This window comes from Phyllostomus discolor, chromosome 9 (genome assembly GCF_004126475.2).
Source record: "Phyllostomus discolor isolate MPI-MPIP mPhyDis1 chromosome 9, mPhyDis1.pri.v3, whole genome shotgun sequence".
Taxonomy (NCBI): domain Eukaryota; kingdom Metazoa; phylum Chordata; class Mammalia; order Chiroptera; family Phyllostomidae; genus Phyllostomus; species Phyllostomus discolor.
The window spans coordinates 51,241,434-51,262,855 of NC_040911.2; the positions used below are offsets into that span (position 1 = coordinate 51,241,434).

General features: G+C 37.9%; 1 protein-coding gene, 1 long non-coding RNA gene and 1 pseudogene across 3 annotated transcripts in view; all 3 read left to right on the plus strand.

The window, feature by feature from the left end:
* The window catches only part of GNAL (G protein subunit alpha L), a 168,467-nt gene that overhangs the window by 86,383 nt on the left and 60,662 nt on the right, over positions 1-21,422 (plus strand). The gene's annotated exons all lie outside the window — the stretch shown is intronic.
* On the plus strand, positions 8,354-20,785 carry LOC118496736. Its single transcript, XR_004899292.1, has 3 exons — positions 8,354-8,368; positions 20,503-20,504; positions 20,726-20,785. It is a non-coding gene; the product is annotated as an uncharacterized LOC118496736 (long non-coding RNA).
* On the plus strand, positions 13,619-19,862 carry LOC114506841 (annotated as a pseudogene).

The window sequence follows — 21,422 nt, forward strand, 5'->3', positions numbered from 1 at the left end:
CCTATTCAAGGGCTTATGGTCTAATCAAGAAGGTAAGGCCAACATTCGTGCAAAACTAAAAATCAGGAGGTTATAGGATTTAACTAAATGCTAGTTTAAAATGATCTCCACTTCTTATGACAAATATAAAAGAAAATAAGAATCTGAAAATGGCAAACTCTATTCTATACAAATTTCAAGACAATGCATTTTATATTTCCTTAAGATATATTGGTATTAGAGCTGAAGTTTCTGCTAATAACACATCACTTTTTTGGCAACTGTTCTTTGTGCCTGGAAGCAACACTATGATATTCAATAGCATGGGCTGCAGCTGTTCTTCACTGTTACAGCATGATCTGAGTTGATCATTATTGAATGTTTGCAGCATTGATAGGAGGCATGGATATAGAGCATTTCAGACTTCAGCAACATTTGTCAGCCATCGTTTAACTAATAAACATTAAACCTGATTGGATGATTGCCTGTATTTGAGATCTACCTGCCTTGGTGAATTTTACTAAAAGAAGTTTTCCTGTGTGTTTAGGGAGTATCCATTTAATAGATCATGGCAACGTGCACTGGATTGGCTTAATAATAAAGAAAGGCACAAAGTGGTTTTTAGCACCTGGTTTCATTGACTTGTCAATTTCCTACTTCTTTCTGCAAAATTCTCTTTTTATTTCCTCAGTAAATTAATCCTGATCAAACCAGAAGCCATCCCCATAATTGGGCCTTCAAGGTCTCAAGCAGCCCTGAGAATTTCTCAGCTGTAGGATCAATGTGTTATTCCCAAATCAGGCTGTGCTTCAAAATCATCTAAGAAGCTTTTCAAACAAGATAAATAAGCCTGCCCTCAGAGACATGACTCTGGAATTCTTGGGGAAGGTCTGAGAAGTCCATCTATTTTAAAAGCTCCCCAAAGATTTCTGCAGTACCCTTAGGTTTGGCAACAATAACAGAACACCTGGTGTGGCTTGTCAGTGTTTAGTCAAGCTGGGCTGCAGTCATAAAATTCCAGTGGACTTGCAGGAACTTTCTGATTATACATGAATGGTCATCAGTGTGAATTGCCTGACTTACAAATGTAGCCCCTGCTTTCTCTGCACTTACAATTCACAGTCATAGTAATAAATGAACTTCTCTACAGTATTTACAATTCAAAACAAATCTTGATCCATTAAAAGTCACTAGCAGTATTATTGCTTATAACCATAATATGTATGATAAACTAAATGTAAAGCATTAGTTATAAAGAGGGCTGAATACCACAAATACCACTGGTAGATCTGGCTCAGTTTAGGACCCACCCCACCTCTAGCTGGTCCTCTAGCTCCGTGCAACAGGACCTGTGCCTTGGTCAGCCTGTCATTTTGCTCTCACTCCAGCCAGGCCTGCTGAAACACAGAGGAGCAGGGTTAGGTGTGATGCTCTCAACAGCAGCCTAAGTACTACTGATGGATTACTTTGGAATGCCAAGAAGTTAGTCAAGGCTAGCCCCAGGCAAAACTGAAAAACCCATGAAAAATGGCCAACTGTCCTGTTCTTTCTCAGTGTATTTAATTAAGTCTGGGTAAACAGTGATAAATAAGAAGCTTAAAGTGGTGTTAGAAATTCTGGCACCAGTAAGGTTCTCCAGATGAGATATGTGAGTGGTGGGTTCCCTCTATGTCAGTATTGCTTGAAGATGGTTTGCACACTCACTTTTGGCATTTTCTCACAGCTTCTTAGCTCCCCTGGGGGGCTTCATGTACATGCAAAGTTATGGCGCCTGCAAAGCATATTTGGTGGGGAAGACTGTAGACCATCAGATTCCCCACACATCAAATAATTATGCATCTATGGTTTACAAACATAAGCACAAATATCCTTTTCTAGGTGGATTCTAAAAATAAAGTATCTCTGTGTCTCCTTGTAGCCTACATTTATTTTATCCCTATTTTCATCTTGTCATTTGCTACCATAATCTGGAAAGAAACAGATTGACAGAGTTTTACATGCTGTTTATACAAATAATGCTCATCTGACTTGAGAAGACATATGAAAAGTTTAGATCCAGAAGCTATAAAATGGCCTTTTTATAAAATGCCAGTGTACAAAGACATAGCCTGTAACATACTGACATTGCTGTGTTTCAGAGTAAATGTTGTGTTTGAAGTACATCACAAATCTGATTACTCGCATTACAGAGGAGTACTTGAAGAAAGAAAGGCTCATTGGCAGTATATACAAATAGTATCAAATTATTATGTTATATACCTGAGACTAATGTAATGTTACATGTCAATTATCCATCAATTAAATACATATATTTTTAAAAAGAAGAAGAAAAGGTTCAGGTCATTGAAAATGAGAAGAAAAATGTAGGAAAATTCTAGGCTTCAGTTTTCTACAGCTCTCCAATATCCTAGGAAAGGTACTATTTTTAAAAATTATGAGATGCCAGATGTATTCAAGGTAAAGATTAAAGTGGGAGAACGATTTTAATAGTTTGAATATAATTCACTCAAGCCATTTCTTCAAAGAGGAGCTGAGTATTAGGTCTTGGTGGGGCTGGGTGATATGGGAGTGCTCAGAGCCCTGGCTTATGCCATTTGTCTCCCTGAAAACTTACCACACCATTGCTGTGACAGGAGAATTCTCCAGGGCACTTATTAGTACATGTATGATCCCCAGCTTCCAACACTCTGATATCACTGTGTCCTTGGGGGTGGGGGGTGTTGTTTATGATAATATGGCATTCACACTGGAGAGAAACCTCATTGTTTGTGCAAATCACCAAGAGTTTTGTAAAACTTTAATTCTTTACACTGTAGTGGGGTTCAGGGACATGCTGGGGGTGGAGTGAGTCTGTTAGCATGTTTAATTTTTATCTCTGATAACCCTTTGGCATTTAACATAATATAAAATCCTGTTGTGTAGCCTGTTGATTTTTCCATCAAAACTATTTCAATACTTAATAATTAAGAAATGAAACTACTACTCAGAACTTACAGAGCAAGACATTCTGATTTGGAAAGGAGAGCTTCTCTAAGATGTCTCTTAAGTAGCTGTGAAGGAAAGCTCAAAGTTGCAGAGCTTACATGGATTCATAAGCTGTTGCTAGGATCCTATTGAAGGTTTCCATGAAAGTGATGCTGAGACTCTAAACAGATCTACTGGCCACAGTTATTTTTAAGTTCCATTTCTGTTTGTATCTTTGTTGCCAGCCACAGAAGTGGGAACAACTAGGTGTTATTCTCTAGCCACAGCAGAACCCACTCCCTTGTTGACATCCAGGCGGGAAGGGAGCTCAGAAAAGCCACAGGGACTTTTTTAGCCTTCTAAGCAGAAGGCTGATTATCAAGAGATCATACTTGTTTGTTTGAAATAAATGAGATTATTTCTCTCCTGAGTGTTTTCCCTAGTAAAACATTTTAAAGGCTTTTAAAATGAAAAAAAATCTATAACCAACTCTACACTATGTAAATATTAAGGCACTAAGCTCATATAGTATAAACACACACACACACACACACACACACACACAAAATCATCCTACTAGTGCATATGATACATTTAGGTAAACATTATTAGACAATAACAGGTTAGCTGATAGATACAATCACCTAGACTCCTGACCTGCAGCAGCAACATTCATTTATGAAGTTTTTTGCTCAAGTTGCTTTGCAGTGACCTTCTCTACAGTAACCCAAGTGTGCCAAGAGTTCCCCAGGGCTTTCACCAAAGCACCATCACCCTCACTCCCATGCTATCTGGTATTAACCTCTTCCACTCAGTTGAGCCAATCTGTTTAGTGTATCCTAACTGTTATCATGTTCATTTTTCATGTCCTGCTGATTATTTGAGTTTAAGCCCATTTCCTTGGGAGAACTTTCTAATCTATTCTGAAATTGACTGATTCTATTCCTTTTCCAAAGCCCTGCAGTTCTGTCTTCCTGCCTTTCCCAGTTGGCACCATAGCTGTAGTTATCATATTACATTCAGTACTTTGTGCCCTTTATCATTTTTTAATTTGGTATATCTTAGTCATGGTCTGCTTACTACAGTGTTAGCTTGTTGAGAACAGGAGCTGTGGCTCATGCTTGTGGTCCATCTCCCCAGTGCTTGGCCTTATGCTAGGCACATAATCTGCAAAATTACAAACAACTTGAGAACAGGGACCACCTTTGACAAACTGCCATCTGGTGACATGATGATACAAGTTCCATATGAAATCCTTCAGATTCCATTTGTGGAAAGTAGGGAACTACAAAATTTATTGGTAAAATTAGGTGTGTTTTTGTAGTACTGACTTGTTTTAGCATTGAAATATGTCATTTTCCAACCAAAATCATGTGAATTTAAGAAATAATCTAGATCAAGCTAGCCCTAAAATATATACGTATCCTCATACCATACAAAAATATTAGCTCAAAGTGGATCAATGACTGAAACATAAGAACTAAAACCATAAAACTCTTAGAAGAAAACAGGGATAAATATCCATGACCTTGGATTTCTTGGATATGACACCAAATGTTTAAGCAACAATAGAAAATCAATATAATGAACTTCACCGAAATTTTAAATGTTCATGCATCAAAGGACATTATCAAGAAAGTAAAAGATAACCAGTAGAATGGGAGAGATATTTACAAATCATGCATTTAATTAAAGGTGTAGTATCCAGAAAGACAAACTGCTCAACTTACAGATGAACCAAGGGCTTCACGAGGTAACTCTCCATAGAAGATGGCTGATGAGGGCATGAAAAGATGCAGAACATCATTAGCAATTGAGGAAATGCTCATCAAAGCCACAGTGAGACACCACTGTATACCTACTAGCATGGAAAACTGAAAATCACAAATGTTGGTGGGGATATGGAGAAATTGGAAGCCTCATAAACTGCTGATGGGAATAGAAAATGGTACAGCCAGTGTGAAAAACAATTTGGTGGTTTCTCAAAAGGTTAAACATAAAACCACCATATGACTCAGCAATTCCAAATAATTGAAAGCAAGGGATTGAACAGGTACCTGTAAACCGATGTTGATAGCAGTGTTATTCACAATAGCTAAAATGTGGAAAAAATCCAAATGCCCATCAATAGATGAAGAAATAAATAAAATGTGGCATAGAATACAAAGGAATATTACTCAGCCACAAAAAGGAACAAAGTACTCCTATATGCTACAACATGGATAAAGTTGAAGACATTATGCTGAGAGAAACCAGACATACAGACTGAGTATTGTGTGATTCCAGTTGTATGAAAAAATGCAGAATTGACAGATCCATGGAGACAGAAAGCCAATCACTGGTTGCCTGGTATTGAAGGAGTGGGAGTAGGAAAGAACGGAGATTTACTGTTCAATGGGCACAAGATTTTCTTTTGGACCAATGAAATGTTCTGGAACTAAATAAAAGTGGTGGTTAAACATAGTGAATATATTCATGACAATTGTACACTTTAAGATGATTAGTTTTATATTAGGTGAATCTCACTTTTTTTGATCTCACAATTTTTAAAAATGTTAAAGACACACTTAAACAATTTTGTACCCATCTCAGGAAAAATTAACTTTATAAAATTATGTTTAGTGAAATACAGATTAAAATAATTTATAAATAATGCATTTTGACTGAGTGTCATTCACACTAAACTACAGATTTAAGGATAGTGACATAAGAGCAGATGTAATGAAAGGCATTGTACTTAAAATAATATAAATTCCACTATGAGGCAAGTTTAGATTTTGTTAGACAGATATTTCCTTGAAACTTAGTGTGAGGTTCAGGCCCTCTGTCTGAATGTCTGGGACACCTGCCTGTGTTAAGACCTGAATAACAGCAGAACTCTGCTGCTACAGGCCTGGCCTATTGTTCCTGATGCTTTGGTCACATGGCTGAGAAGAGTGGCCTTCTGTTGAAGACCTGGCTTCCACATGGGTTCTTTGGATCTCATTAAATGATTTCAGTAAGGAGACCAGCCTTCTCTAAGGAGAAGTGGTCTCCCCCATGGGTTAGGGTTAAAACAAAACAATTCCCATTTCATCAGCTCCAGGTGACTAGGGACACTGGCCTCTGGTTCCTGCAGGAATGGAGGCCTCATCTATGAGGTTGTTCAAAGCCAGGGTCAGCTAATAGACACCAGAGCATTCCCCTGACAGGAGAATGTTACTGCCTTAGAGGAAAATGACCATTTCTTTCTTTCCCATTAGTTAATTTTACATAGACATGCCACCTATTTAGAGATGAGCATATAAGCAGAAAGCCAATGAGAAGTAACCACTGGGCACCAACAATGTGTCATTTAATGTGATGTGGGAATACAGATGTAATTGCAGGATTTAAAAAATTTTAATACAAAAAAGTATATGAAAGAAAATAAAATTCTTCCCTGGTTCCACCCTGCCCCTGAAATAAATACTACAAACCTTTGGTGATATCCTTGCAGCATCTTATAGACAAGCATATCCATTTATTTATCAAATTGGGATCTTAGCATAGCTACTGATTTAAAACCTGACTTTTACACTTACTAGGAACATTTTTCACTTACTATTCATTGTTTGGTATCCCGTTACTCATTTAACAAAGTGCCCACTGTAGACATCCAATTTTTTGCTATTATATACAATACTGCATGGATATGTAGCTTTCTGCAACTCTCTGACTTTCCTGTTAGGCTAAATTCCTAAAAAACTGCTTAAAGAGACATCATTGTTAAGGCTTTTGATTTATATTGTTATATCACTTTTTTGGACTGATCTAATTTTAATTCTTTGCAGTCAGAAAAAAAAATATTTTCTTTACAGTATAAAAAGTTTCATCTCTTGAATTACTTGATTATTTAGTATCCTTTATAACTCTTTTGGACAGTGTTGTCAAAGACACAAGCTTTCTTTTGAGTTTACAAATGATACTGGTCAGAATCTGGTATATATTTCTTGCAAACAGGCCCACATGGGGAGAGGCAAAACCCAAAGTCCCAGCATTTTTGGACCAGCTGTGAACTAATGTCATTACATAGAGCTGAAGAGAGAGAAGAAGAGTTAGTGAGTTAATCACACAGCACTAATGTAAATGTTATAACCTAAATGAGTAAATTACATTTTTATGAGAAACATACAGGGTGGGGCAAAAGTAGGTTTAGGGTTATTCATATGAAAAATAATACAATAATTATTAATAATATAAGAATAAACTGTTTTGCATTATTTATTATAATTATTTGCTTTATTTTTATTTTTTTAAAGATTTTACTTATTTATTTTTAGACAGAGGGGAAAGGAGGGAGAACAAGAGGGAGAGAATCATCAGTGTGTGGTTGTCTCTCATGCCTCAAACCGGGGAACCTGGCCCACAACCCAGGTGTGTGCCATAACTGGGAATGAGACCAGTGGTCTTTTGGGTTGCAGACTGGCACTCAATCCACTCAATCCACTGAGCCACACCAGCCAGGGCTATTTGCTTTATTTTTAAAATTTAATCCAATATCCAATGTTTTGATTTTCCCCTCAATGGATCAATAGCCTTAACAGCAATTATAACAAATATATGTGTGTGTATGTATTCATCCTTATCTCCATATATTTATTTCAAACATAAATATATACATGATAGGTAAATGATAAGTAGGTGGACAGATTAATAAAATGACAAACAGCAGGTGTCCAACAAAACCTTTCAGTGAGGCTGATTATTTAAGGGTCTGTGGGGTTAATGTGATGACTGCATAGGAGTATAAATTGAGGTGATAACTGAACATGCGTGTTGCTTATTATCCTTGGATTACCATTCATAATCAGGAAATAAAGGGCTCTTGATGGATATTTTGGGGAGGAGTCATGTAGAAACAACAATCTTTAGTGAGGGAAGAAGAGACATAAATCCTGGCAGAAGCCAAGGGAAAGAAAGGAGGCACTGCATTGGTAGAATGTCCCTCAGGCCACACACCTAGGTAGATTTATACTTTGCCAAATCACATGGACGTGGATTAAAATACTCAGGGCACGCCCTAACCAGTGTGGCTCAGTTGGTTGAGCATCAGCCCGCAAAGCAAGGGGTGACTAGTTCAATTCCTGGTCAGGTCACATGCCTGGGCTGTGGGTTCAGTCTCCTGTAGGGGCATGTAGAAGAGGCAACTGGTAGATCTTTCACTCCCTCTCTTTCTCCTTCCCTTCTCCTCTCTCTAAAAACAAACCAATAAAATCTTTTAAAAATAATCCTCAGGGCACAGAGGGAGCTGCATAAATAACAGTAGTGACAATCACAAGTCATACCAGGGAAGGACCAGGTAGACTATACTGGCGAGAGGTGCGGCAACACAGCCAGGCGAGGCTCTTATGTGAGAGGTGTTTGTCTCAGCACCAGTCTTTCAAAACAGGAAGCTCTTTTACATGTCCTAGTCAATACGTTATCAATGACATGAATTATTTATGACTTTCTGAAGATAATGGTATTCTTGGATTCCAGAAAAATTACTGTGCTGCAACTGTTCAAGACCGGACAGGTTCACAGGATTCGGGCAGACAGAAGAATATTGACAGAGTCATTGGGATGTTTGATGTGCCTTTGGTCATGGGTGGGTGGTCCACACACTGTAAGCCATGTATCCCTGCATGTCTCTGCATGTGAAACATGCCTGTAAACATCTGAATATAAAACCCACGTGTAGACACAAACCAGTTTCTTATCTATTCAAAATTACTAACAAATAATGTATACAAATTTTCAGCTCTGTTAATGAGCATAAACTTTAGCATGGAGGTGAATGTGGGGAACAACATAGGTAGAAAGCAGTGTGACAAAAGAGGACTTCCTAGAAAAGTTTATTCATTCACTCACTCATGAAACAAATAGTATTGAACTCTTAGTGTGTGTCAAGGACTATATTAAGTGCTTGATATACATCAGGAAACAAAACATGAAGATGTCTGTCTTCATGGGGCTTACAGTCTAGCAAGGAATACAGAGAATACATAGAACATAATGAACAAATTAAGTACAAAGTATTTTAGGAAGTGCTAAGCATTGTAGAGACAAGACCAGCCAGGGCAGACTGGGGGGCCTGGGCTGGAAGAGGAGAGGATTGCAGTTTTACAGAGGCTGGCCGGTGAGAATCTCATTGAGAGGGGGGTTTAAAGAGAGCCCCAACGTGAGCAAAGCAGGAGCAGGACAGATAGTCCAGGCAGCTGGAGAAGCAGTGCTAAGGCACTGCCTCAGATGAAAGCACACTGCAGGTTTGGGGAACAGCAGGATGCTAGTGTGGCTGGAACAGTGAGCAGGAGGAGAATGATGCCGCGATGCTAGGGAGGTCATGTAGAGAGGGACACCAAAGGAATAGAGTATTTTAGTCATTATAGGGACTCTGAGTGAATAGGGCCCCATATGGGGTGTTGAGCAGAGGAGGGACCTGAGCTGCCCTATACTGTAGAAGCATCCTGGCTGCAGTTCCAGAAGTGCTACAGGTTGGAAGGAGAAAGACAGGTTAGGAGGCTCTTCTAGTAAGCTAGGTAATGAGAGAACCATGCAGGTGGTGAGATAGTCAACTCTGGATACAGTTTGAAAGTGGAGTCTTCGTGATGAATTAGATGTGTCCTGTTAGAGAAAGAGAAGCGTTAACATGGCTTCATGGCTTGGTCTCAGCAAATGGAAAAACAAAGTTGCCATCAGCAGAGATGTGAAAGCTGTAGATAGGGCAGGTTTAGAGGGATCGGGAGTTGACCTCTGGCCATGTTGACTTTAAGATGTCCATTACACATTGAAGAGAAGTGCTGGAACTGCCCTTCTCTACCATCTTTAAGTAGCAGATTCTTTTGAGGAAGGTGCTCCATCGCAGAGAAGAGGAGATACTGCTCAGATAAGTGATCCCAGGCAGGTCCTGAGAACAATCATAGCAATAATCACATAATACGTAACTATTATACATAGGTTTTACATTTTCAAAGCTTTTTTAAATATGAACTTGGTTACTTCTTTCCCTGAAAGTTGGGGAACAATTTTCTTGAGCTCAGAAGAAAATTGGGTTTGGCTAAAGATTACAAGAAAAATATTTTTTCTTCCTGTAACCTGTCAGAGGCCTTAATTTATTCTCTCTTGATGAATCCTTTTTCAAGACAATGTCATTTTTCTGATATTTAGAGTCAAGTTAGCAAAAACCTGATAAAATAAAGATCACGCTTCTTATGGATTTCCCTTTAAAATCCTATTCCTGCCCGCTATTCTATTATTTGGCCCTAAAAGATTAATTGAGAGAGTAAAAACTGAAACCATTCTATTTATGAGGTTTCTTGTGTCATGGATAGCCCCTGGAAATCGTTTGTAGTTCTCATTGGAGTAAGTGAAGTTGTTCAGAGGACCTTTTCTATCCACCTCTGTTACTCATGGGTGCTATTTGTACCTCAATGATATGGTTGAATTCCACCTCTGCCATTGCCCCTACCCCCACTTGTACTTCCTGATTATCATTTCCCTGTACATTTTTATTTTTTCTCTTCACTCTCTTCTTCTTCCTCCATCTTTCTAATCCCCCAAATTAGTTGTTCTGTATGATCCAGTCCTGTCATTCTCTGCTTTTTTCACTACCTCTCAACCTTGGCAAGCTCATACAGCACTGTGACTTTAATCAGCAGCCTTCTATTGATTCCTCCCCAAATTCATCCCGTCTCCAGTTTCAGCCCTGTCCTGAATTCCAGTCCTCCATCTGTAACTCCCTCCCACACATGTCCCTGATCATCCCACCAGTCACCCAACTTATCTAAATTTAATTTGTCACCTCTTCCAAAACATGTCTCATCACAATGTTTTTAGACTGGCCTCACTGTATTAATGGCAAATGTCTCTAACCCACATTCATGTTCCTAAAGCAGAGCTCTGGGATTCTCTTGATTAAAACTTCCCATCCATTCACAGAATCCATCCAATCCAAAAATACCCATTGAATGTTTACCTGCTAGGCATAATTCTAGATGCTGTACATATAGCAGTAGACAGAAAAGACAAAGCTCCTCATGGAGCTTACATCCTACAGGAGCAAAGAAGGAAACTGAACCTCAGCAATTAGATTTCCCCAGATGGGATTTGAGCCAGGGCCTCAAATACCAACATCCATGCTCAAACCATAAATATTGTTTTATGGCTCTGCTATACACCTTCATTATGTTTTATACTAAAATTTTCCTAAGAAATATGTCATTGTCAGTATAGCAAACTCACTTCTAAAGACATTTGCTTTCATGTAACCTTATTCCCCAAAAGAGGGGCTCCTCTCCCCATTTTACCTCTCAGCACATAAAACAAGAAGGATTCAGAGTGACTAAGAAGACCAAGAACAATGCCTCTAAATGTTATGTAATTCAAGCTTGATGTTCCAAAGAGAATTTTTGTCAGATAACTTGATAGGGCCTTGTCGGGAAGCAAAGAATAAAGTCGTGATTCTTTGAGTCCCTAATGAAAACACCGAATTATTTTATTCCTGTTCCCACACAAATAAGTTTTTCTTATAAGTCTCTTTGGCATGCTCCAAGTACACAGTTTCCTCAGAGAATTAGGATTTTACATAGAAGATCTTGGGTATAAGAGTAGGAGTATTGTGAAAGGAAAAACTCAAAAGCTAAAAAATTAATTTTGGAGAAAAATAATACTTGAGGAAAATTATGTTCCCATCACTGTAGGATAGATTTATTTAATTCTTTATTATGGGTCATGGATCTGATTACTACAACTTTATACTTATCACGGTTGTTTTATGAGGTTACAATTTAGAAACAAAATATAGAATCTCTAGATAAATCTTATTGTATTTTTTTAAAAAGTATAAGAGCAGCAAAACCCATGAAAACTTTGCCGTTGTGGCAGTGGAGGTCCCTTGGCTTGACTCTTCTGCACTTTGGAACCACAGGGAATTCTGAGTCGTCCCAGGCCTCATAGGGTCACTTTTGGGAGAGAAACAGAGAGAGCCAGAGATTATGTAGGTAACTATTTCTGTGCACAGCTACAAGCAAAGGAATGGAAAGCTACTAGAACTGATAAGTGAAATTAACAAGGTTACAGGACACAAGATCAAATGCAAAAATCAATTATATTTCTATGTGCTAACAATGAAAAAAAATCCAAAAATGAAATTTAAGAAACATGTATATTTAAAATAGCATTCAAAAAAAACTACTTAGAAACAAATTAACAAATGACTATACACTGAAAACTGCAAAATGTTATTGAAAGAACTTAAGTAAGGCACAAATAAACACATATATCATGTTAATGGATTAGAAAACTCATTTGTTAAGATGGAACTTCTCCCCCAAAGTGACCTATAGATTCAATGCAATCTCAGTCAAAACACCAACAGGCTTTTTTAATAGAAATTGACAAGCTAACTCCAAAACGTATGTGGAAATTCAGAAGACCTAGGACAGCCAAAATGAAGTTGGAAAAGAACAAATTTGGAGGACTTAACATCACTCACTGTAAGACTTACTACAAAGTTAGGATTAATCAAGACACTGTGACATGAGAATAAACATATAGATCAGTGGAACAGAATTGAGGGTCAGGAACAGGTGCACATGTGTATGGTCATTTTCAACAATGGTTAAGGTAATTGAATGGAGAAAAAATAGTCTTTTCTGTAAATGTACTGAGAAACTTGGATAGCCTATGGAAAAATGTGAAAACAAAGTTTTCCTCACACCATCCCGCAAAATTAATTCAAATGGATCTTAGACCTGAATGTAAGAACTATGAACTTTTGGAAGAAGCTGAAAGAATTACACATAAAAGCATAAATGGTAAAACAAAATAAACACTTTGCTCAACAAAAGATGCTTAAGAAAATTAAAATGCAAAGCTACAGTTGGGAGAAAATATTTGAAAAACCTATAGTTGACAAAGGATTTGAATCCAGTTTTTTTAAATCTCTTAGTCTTGCCCTGGCTGGTGTGGCTCAGTGTTTGGAGCATCATCACTGTAACCAAAAAAATTGCAGGTCTGATTCCTGCCAGGGCACATAACTGAGGTTGTGGGTTCAATCCCTGGTCCGGGGAGGCAACCAATCAATACTTCTCTCTTGCATCGATTGCTCTCTCCCTTCTTCTCTTTCTAAAAGCAATAAAAAAATGTCCTCAGGTGAGAATAAATAACTGATTAATTAATTAATTTCTTGGTCTTATAAAAAATAAAAACTCAACAGGAATATAAAGTACAGCACAGGGAATATAGGCAATAATATTGTAACTATGTATGATGCTAGGTATGTAGTAGACTTACTCAGAGGATTACTGTGTAAAACTATATAAATATCTAGCCACTATGCTATATATCTGAAGCTAATATAAAGTAATATTTAAATGTCATTTATATTTTTAATTAAAAAATAACTAAACTCAATAATAAGAAGACATACAACCCATTTTTTAATGGCTAAATATTTGACAAGACACTCCAAAAGAAGATATGCAGGTAGCCACAATTACATGAGATATCTACCCTCACTAGGGCAATGAGATATCAACTACACACCTATTAGAGTAATTAAAATTACTCTAGTAATTAGAGTAATTAGAACACTGAAAAAAAAACAAGTATGGTAAGGATGTGGAAAAATTAGAACCCTTGACAATGTAAACCAGAATAGCCACTTTGGAAAACAGTTACAGCAGTTGTTTTAAAGTTAAATATTCACCTACCATTTAACCCAGCAATGCCACTCCTGGAGAAGAAAAATGAAAATAAAAGTCCATACAAAGACTGGTATACATATATTCCTAGCAGTGCTATTCATAATAGTCAAAAAACTAGAAATAACCCAAATGTCCATCAACTGATGAATGAATAAACAAATTGTGCTATATCTGTACAATAGAATAGAACTCAGCAACTTTTTAAAATAGGAACAAACTGGACCCCAAGCCCTCACATAGCCCCATAGGTTCAAGTCTGCTCCCGACCTGGCCAGACACTCACCACTTGCCTTGTGGATCATGCTTTCTGCATCATGTGCAATATATTTGTTGACTTAAACTACCATGTCCCTCTCACAAGAGGAGAAATTGTGGAGGCCCTAGTCAAAGGCCTTCAGAGACTGGAATACAAAGAATATGATTCTGCTGGTGTGGGAGCTGATAAAGACAATGAAAAAGACTGGGAAGTCAGTGGCTGCAAAATCCAGCTCATTAAAAAGAAAAGCAAAGTAAAAGCACTGGATAAAGAAGTTCATAAACAACAGGGTATATGGATTTGGATATAAAATTTGAGGTAAACCTTGGAATAGCTCATACCCATTGGGCAGCACATAGCAAACCCAGTCCTAATCAATGGCCATCCTCAGCACTCTGATAAAAATAATGAACTTATTGTTATTCACAATGGATCATCACCAACCACAAAAACTCAAAAAAGTTTTTGGAAAGAAAAGGCTGTGACTTTGAAGCTAAAACAGACACAAAGATAATTGCCAAACTTCTCAAGTACATGTATGGCAATTGGGAAAGTCAAGACAACAGTTTTACCACCTTGGTGGAGTTATCCAACAATTGGGAGGTGCTTTTGCACTTGTATTTAATAAAAGTGTTCATTTTCCTGGCCAAGCAGTTGGCAAAAGATGAGAAAGGACATTATTGATTGCTGTACAAAGTGAACATAAACTGTTCATCAAATTCCAACATACAACAGAACAAGCAAAAATAAGAAAGAAACTTCAGTCTTGTTACTGAACAAAATTTTTTTAAAAATGGAAGTTCAGTGGCCTGTTACCACAAAAAAACAAACTGGTGAGGCAGGTGCTGGTGCAAAAGGAAAAGAGGTTTGTAGAATTCTCCTGTGAAACCATATGGTCCAGGGCTTTTGTGTGTTGGGAGTTTTTTTTATTACTGCTTCAATTTCATCTGCTGTTGTTGGTCTGTTCAGGCTTTCTGCTGCTTCTTCATTGCATTTTGGAAGATTATACTTTTCTAGAAATTTGTCCATTTCACCTAGGTTTTCAAATTTCTTGGCATATAGTTCCTCGTAGTAATTTCTTACAGTCCTTTGTATTTCTGTGGTGTCAGTTGTAACCTCTCCTCTTTCATTTCTGATTGTGTTTATTTGGGTCCTCTCCCTTTATTTTCCTTGATGAGCCTGCTGAAAGGCTTGTCAATTCTGTTTATCTTTTGAAAGAACCAGCTCCTGGATTCACTGATCCTTAGAATTGTGCTTTTAGTCTCTATGTCATTTAATTCTGCTCTGATCTTGGTTATTTCCTTCCTTCTACTTGCTCTGGGCTATCTTTGTTGTTTTCTACAAAGCATTTAAGGAGGAGCTAACCCCTATCCTTCACAGAATATTCTAAAAATTCAAAATTGTGGAAGACTACCAAACTCTTTTTATGAAGCCAGCATCATCCTAATCCCCAAACCAGATAAAGACACAACAAAGAAAGAAAACTTCAAGCCAATATCGCTGATGAACATAGATGATAAAATCCTCAACAAAGTATTGGCAAACTGCATCCAGCAATACATTAAAAAGATCATACACCATGACCAAGTGGGATTCATCCCAGGAATGCAAGGATGGTACAATATTCACAAATCAGTTAATGTAATACATCACATAAACAAAACCAAAGACAAAAATCACATGATCATATCAATAGATGTGGAAAAGGCATTTGATAAGATACAGCACCCATTTTTTATAAAAACACTCAGCAAAGTGGGAATAGAGGGAGCATTCCTCAACATAATAAAGGTCATATATGAGAGACCTACAGACAACGTCATACTCAATTGGGCAAAAACTAAAATATTTTCCACTAAGATCAGGAACAAGACAAGGCTGTCCACTTTCACCACTTCTATTCAATATAGTACTCAAAGTTTTAGCCACAGCGATCAGACAAGAAAAGGAAATAAAAGGCATTCAAATCAGAAAGGAGGAAATAAAACTGTCATTGTTTGCAGATGACATGATAGTATACATAGAAAACCCTATAGACTAGGCCAAAAAAACTTCTTGACCTAATAAATGAATTTGGCAAAACAGCAGGATACACAGTTAATATACAGAAATCAAAGTCATTTTTGTATACCAACAATGAAACATCAGAAGCAGAAATCAGGAAAAAAAAAAAACCATTTGATATAGCAACGAGAAAAATAAAACTCCTAGGAATAAACCTAACCAAGGAGGTTAAAAACACCTGTACTCAGAAAACTACACAACACTGAAGAAGAAGAAATTAAGGAAGATGCAAACAAATGGAAACATATACCATGTTCAATAATTGGAAGAATTAACATCATCAAAATGTGCATCCTACCCAAAGCAATTTACAGATTCAATGCAATACCTATTAAAGTACCAATGGCATATTTCACAGACATAGAACAAACACTTCAAAAACTTATATGGAACCATAAACGACCCTGAATAGCTGATGCAATTTTTAGAAAGAAGAGCAAAGTAGGAAGGATCACAATCCTGATACCAAAGTGTATTACAAGGCCACTGTAATCAGAACAGCCTGGTACTGGCATAAAAACAGGCACATGGACCAATGGAACAGAACAGAGAGCCCAGAAATAAACCCAAGTCTCCATGGTCAATTAATATTCGACAAAGGGGGCAGGAACATAAAATGGAGTAAAAATCGCCTCTTCAACAAATGGTGTTGGGAGAACTCTACAGCTACATGTAAAAAAATGAAACTTGAGCACCAACTTACACCATACACAAAAATAAATTCAAGGAGGATAAAAGGTTTAAATGCAAGCCGTGACACCATTAAAGTCCTAGAGGAGAACATAGGCAGGAAAATCTCAGCTATTTCACACAGCAACATTTTTACTGATATGTCCCCTATAGCAAGGGGCATAAAGGAAAGAATAAACAAATGGGATCTCATCAAAATAAAAAGCCTCTGCACAGCTAAAGAAAATAGTTTTAAAATAAAAAGAGAACAACTGTATGGGAAAACATATTTGTCAATGATACCTCAGACAAGGGTTTAATCTCCCAAAATATATAAAGAACTTACACGACTCCACTCTAAGAAGACAAGTAACCAAATTAAAAAATGGGCAAAGGACTTGAACAGACACTTCTCCAAAGAGGCTATACAGAGGATGCAGAGACACATGAAAAGATGCTCAGTATCACTAGCTATCAGAAAGATGCACATTAAAACCACAATGAGATACCACTTCACACCAGTCAGAATGGCCATCATAAACAAAGCAACAAACAACAAGTGTTGGAGAGGTTGTGGAGAAAAGGGACCCTAGTGCACTGTTGGTGGGATTGCAGACTCGTACAACCACTATGGAAAACAGTATGGAATTTTCTCAGAAAACTAAAAATGGATCTGCCTTTTGACCCAGCAATTCCACCTCTAGGATTATATCCTAAGAACCCTGACACACCAATCCAAAAGAAACTATGCACCCCAATGTTCATAGCAACACAATTTACAATAACCCAGTGTTGGAAGCAACCTAGGTGCCCATCAGTAAATGAATGGATCAAAAAACTATGGTACATTTACACAATGGAATTCTATGCAGTAGAAAGAAAGAAGGAGCTCTTACCTTTTGCCACAGCATAGATGGAACTGGAAAGCATTATGCTAAGCAATATAAGCCAGGCATTGAAGACAAATACCATATAATTTCACCTTTAACAGGAGCCTAAACAACAAAACAAAGAAACAAGCAAAATATAACCAAAGACACTGAAATAGAGACCAGGCTGACAGTGACCAGAGGGGAGGGAATTTCAGGGGAAAAGGGGAAGGGTTTACAGGAACAAATATAAAGGACACATGGACGAAAACTAGGGAGGGGGTGGAAATGGGAAGGAGGTGGGGAGGGCTGGGAGAGGTGGGCTGGGATGGGAGTAAAAGACAGAAAACTGTACTTGAACAACAATTAAAATAAAATTAAATTTAAAAAAGGAAAAGAGGTTTATTCAGGTGCCACACAACCTGGGAGAATGCTGGATTCCCATCTCAAACACCATCTCAATGTCCCTGCTCAAGCCCAAAGTTCTTTCTTAAGGGTAAAAAGAGGGGAGGGCTTTTTTCCTAATCCAATTATCTTTCCAGCTTTTGGCTCCAGACTCTATCCACTCAGCCTTCTAGTTTTCTTGTGCTAAAGGCCCTATCTATTCATTTTTCTAGCTTTCAGAGCCTCGGGCCCTACCCATTTATATTTCTGGCTTTTCCAGGAGGGGTTGAGCCCTATCCATTCATATTTCTAGCTTTCAGTGTGCTGAGGCTAAAACCTCTCCCTGCCGCCATCTTGGACAATGTTCAGAGATTCCCCTAGTGCTCCAACCAACAGCACAACTTGCTTTTTCTCTGTTGAAGAAAAAGAATTGGGAGTATTACTTTGCTTCCGATGCAAGTGCTGTCATGGAAAACATCAATCACATCACCATTCTTGAAGATGATTATGTCACTGAGGTGGTGGGTAGCTATCTTTCTAGCCATTGAATTAAACTAAAGTCGGGAGAATCACCCTGAGAGAGCTCTGCAAACCCTCCAAATGGAACTCCAGCAAATTATGAAGGGAAACTTCATTTATGCAGAAGAAAATTTTTGAGCAGCCAGAGTCAATTGTGAACACAATAAGAGGAAGAGTCAGCTTTGATGACTCTACTGTGAATTTGGGTCATTTGAAGGATCACATTAAGGAGATCCAGAGCTGCTGGCTTTTTATTCTTTTTTATTTTTAGAGAAAGGGGAAGTGAGAGAGAAAGAGAGGGAGAGAAACATCCATCAGTTGCCTCTCACATGCCCCCTACTGGGTATCTGGACTGCAACCCAGGTATGTGCTCTGGCAAGGAATCAAACCCATGACCTTTCAGTTCACAGACTGGCACTCAGTCCACAGCCACACCAGCCAGGGCCAGGCTTCTAATTTTCATTGCTTGTGGGACAACTATCATGCTGGTGTAGCAACACGGCCAGTTTTCAAAATGCTGACTGAGTAGCCTGTTATGGTAGTTTCTATCCACTGATTCCCTGGATAGAAACATACCAGTTTTTCAATGTGACTTTTGCTTTTTCATTAGTCAATCAAGTGACACAGCATTTGCCCTGATGGGTCTTCAGTACTGTAAGAAGGGAGGAGCTGTTACTGTGGGTACCACAGACACTGTGGGCAGTTCACACTAGTCCTTAGCCTGAGGTTGGCATGGCCAGAACAAAGGCTTACACCAGCCAGTCTGTATCCCTTGTGATGTTTGCCCTTATGATGTGTGATGACAAGATCTCCATGCAGGAGAGATGTCAAGAGATCATGCTTGGATTGAAGCAGCTGCCCGATTTGATTCAGGAAGCACTGAGCATGGATGATGAAATTCAGAAACTGGCAACAGAACTTTATCACCAGAAGTCAGTCTAGATAATGGGACGTGGCTATCATTACACTACTTGTCTTGAAGGGACACTAAACATCAAAGGAATCACACGCACTCTGAAGGCATTCTGGCTGGTGAATTGAAACACGACCCTTGGCTTTGGTGGATAAGTTGATGCCTGCCATCATGATCGTCATGTGAGACCACATTTAAGCCAAGTGCCAGAATGCTCTTCATCAGGTGGTTGATAGGTAGGGACGCCCAGTGGCGATTTGTGATAGAAAGATACCAAGACCATTAAGAACACGAAAGGAATAATCAGGTACCCCACTCAGTGGGCTGCTTGCAGAGCATTCTTACCATGATGCCCTTATGGTTGATGGCTTAGAGACTGTGATGTTGATTTCCCCTAACCTTGCCAAATCAGTAACTGTAGAATAAGGAGCATCTGAAAGTCTGGGTGATTAAGCAACATAAAGCACCTTTTGTATTTGAAATTTTGATTTAAAATATCACTCCTCTAAGTCTTTTTTTAAGTAAATCTTTCTTTATATATCACTTATAATTTTTCCACTCAATTGTGATTTATATGAAATTACCTCATTTTTTTTCAGTAATTTGAGGGGGTTGAAAAATGGAATCTATATTTAAATCAGAAGCAGATTTAGCTCTTGTTTTCTTTAAAGGATGTTAGGGGTTGGATTTCTTGTACCCTTCACTTCATTCTGAGGGACTGTGTGTTTTAAAAGTAAGTGGCATTTGTTTTGCCATGCTTCTATTCATTCAGACCAATGAAAGAGTAGTGCATTTATTGAAAGATCTAAAGCCAGTAGCAATGTACTTGGCCACTTAATTAAGGTTTTGCTAAGTTATGTATAAAGAGCAGATGCTATGATTTACTTTGAAATTTGTGTACATTAAAACTGAAGTTTTTCTTGATGGGATTTCTACCTAAGGCAGGTTGACCTTAGTCTCTCAAACTTGTTGCTTGTTCTCTGTAGGTAAAGGTAGTTTAGGAAGCTAAATAGTATAGTAGTGCACTGGTTTTTTCAGCCCTTAACAGAAAATATTTGTACAATTTCATAGCATATACTTTAAATTCAAGCTGCTTTGGACAACTGACAATATGATTTTAAATTCAAAGTTGGAATATGTATACATTGAATATCCAGCTGTGTTTTCATCTCCTAAAAGTGGTTTTTATTTCCTTGTATCTGTAGTTTTTTTAACCACTGCTGAATGACATATTTTATTTTTTTTCTTTAAAATTACCACAGAGTTGCCATCAGATGCCTCAAATTAAATCAATATTGATATATTCAGAATTCTCTTCAACTTTGTCCCAAAAAAGAATTTCCTGTAGTTAATTTTAACTTCCCCTTCACTGCCTTGTATGAAACTAGTGCCTTCATGCCAGTTTGGAAGATTTGCAAGTCTTTTGACTAATCATTTGACTCTATTGGTGGGCAAGTCTTAGGAAAAGTTATATGTTTTGCAGTGAAATTAATGAAGGATTACATCAATTAGTACCAGGCATACCTGGGAGATATTGCAGGTTTGGTTCCAGCCCATGATAGTAAAGCGAATATTGCAATAAAGCAAGTCGTAATCCTTTTGCTGGTGGAGTGTCTCACCTTCAATTTGTAAAAAACTCCAACCTCTGTGAAGCGCAATAAAATGAAGTGAAATTTTAAAAAGGAACAAACTTCTAATATAAATAAATCTCAAAGTATCATGCAAGTGAAAAAAGCCAGATAGAAAAGACTGTATAATTTTATTTATGTGATATTTGTAAAAAAGACAAACTATAGAGACAGAAGTAAGTTACCAGGGGTGGGAGTAGAGCTTAGCTCCAAAAAGGTGAGGAAGTGATGGAGGTGCTCTAAAACTTGGTTGTGTTGATGGTGGCATGACTGGTAAATGGGTGAATTTTATGGTATGTAAAATATACCCATAAAGTTGTTTGTTTGTTTAAGATTTTTTAATTTATTCTAGAGAGAAGGGAAGGGAGGGTGAAGAGAGGGAGAGAAACACTGTTTATGTGAGAGAAACATCCATCAATGCTTCTTGCATGAGACCCAACCAGGGATCTGGCCTGCAACCCAGGCATATGC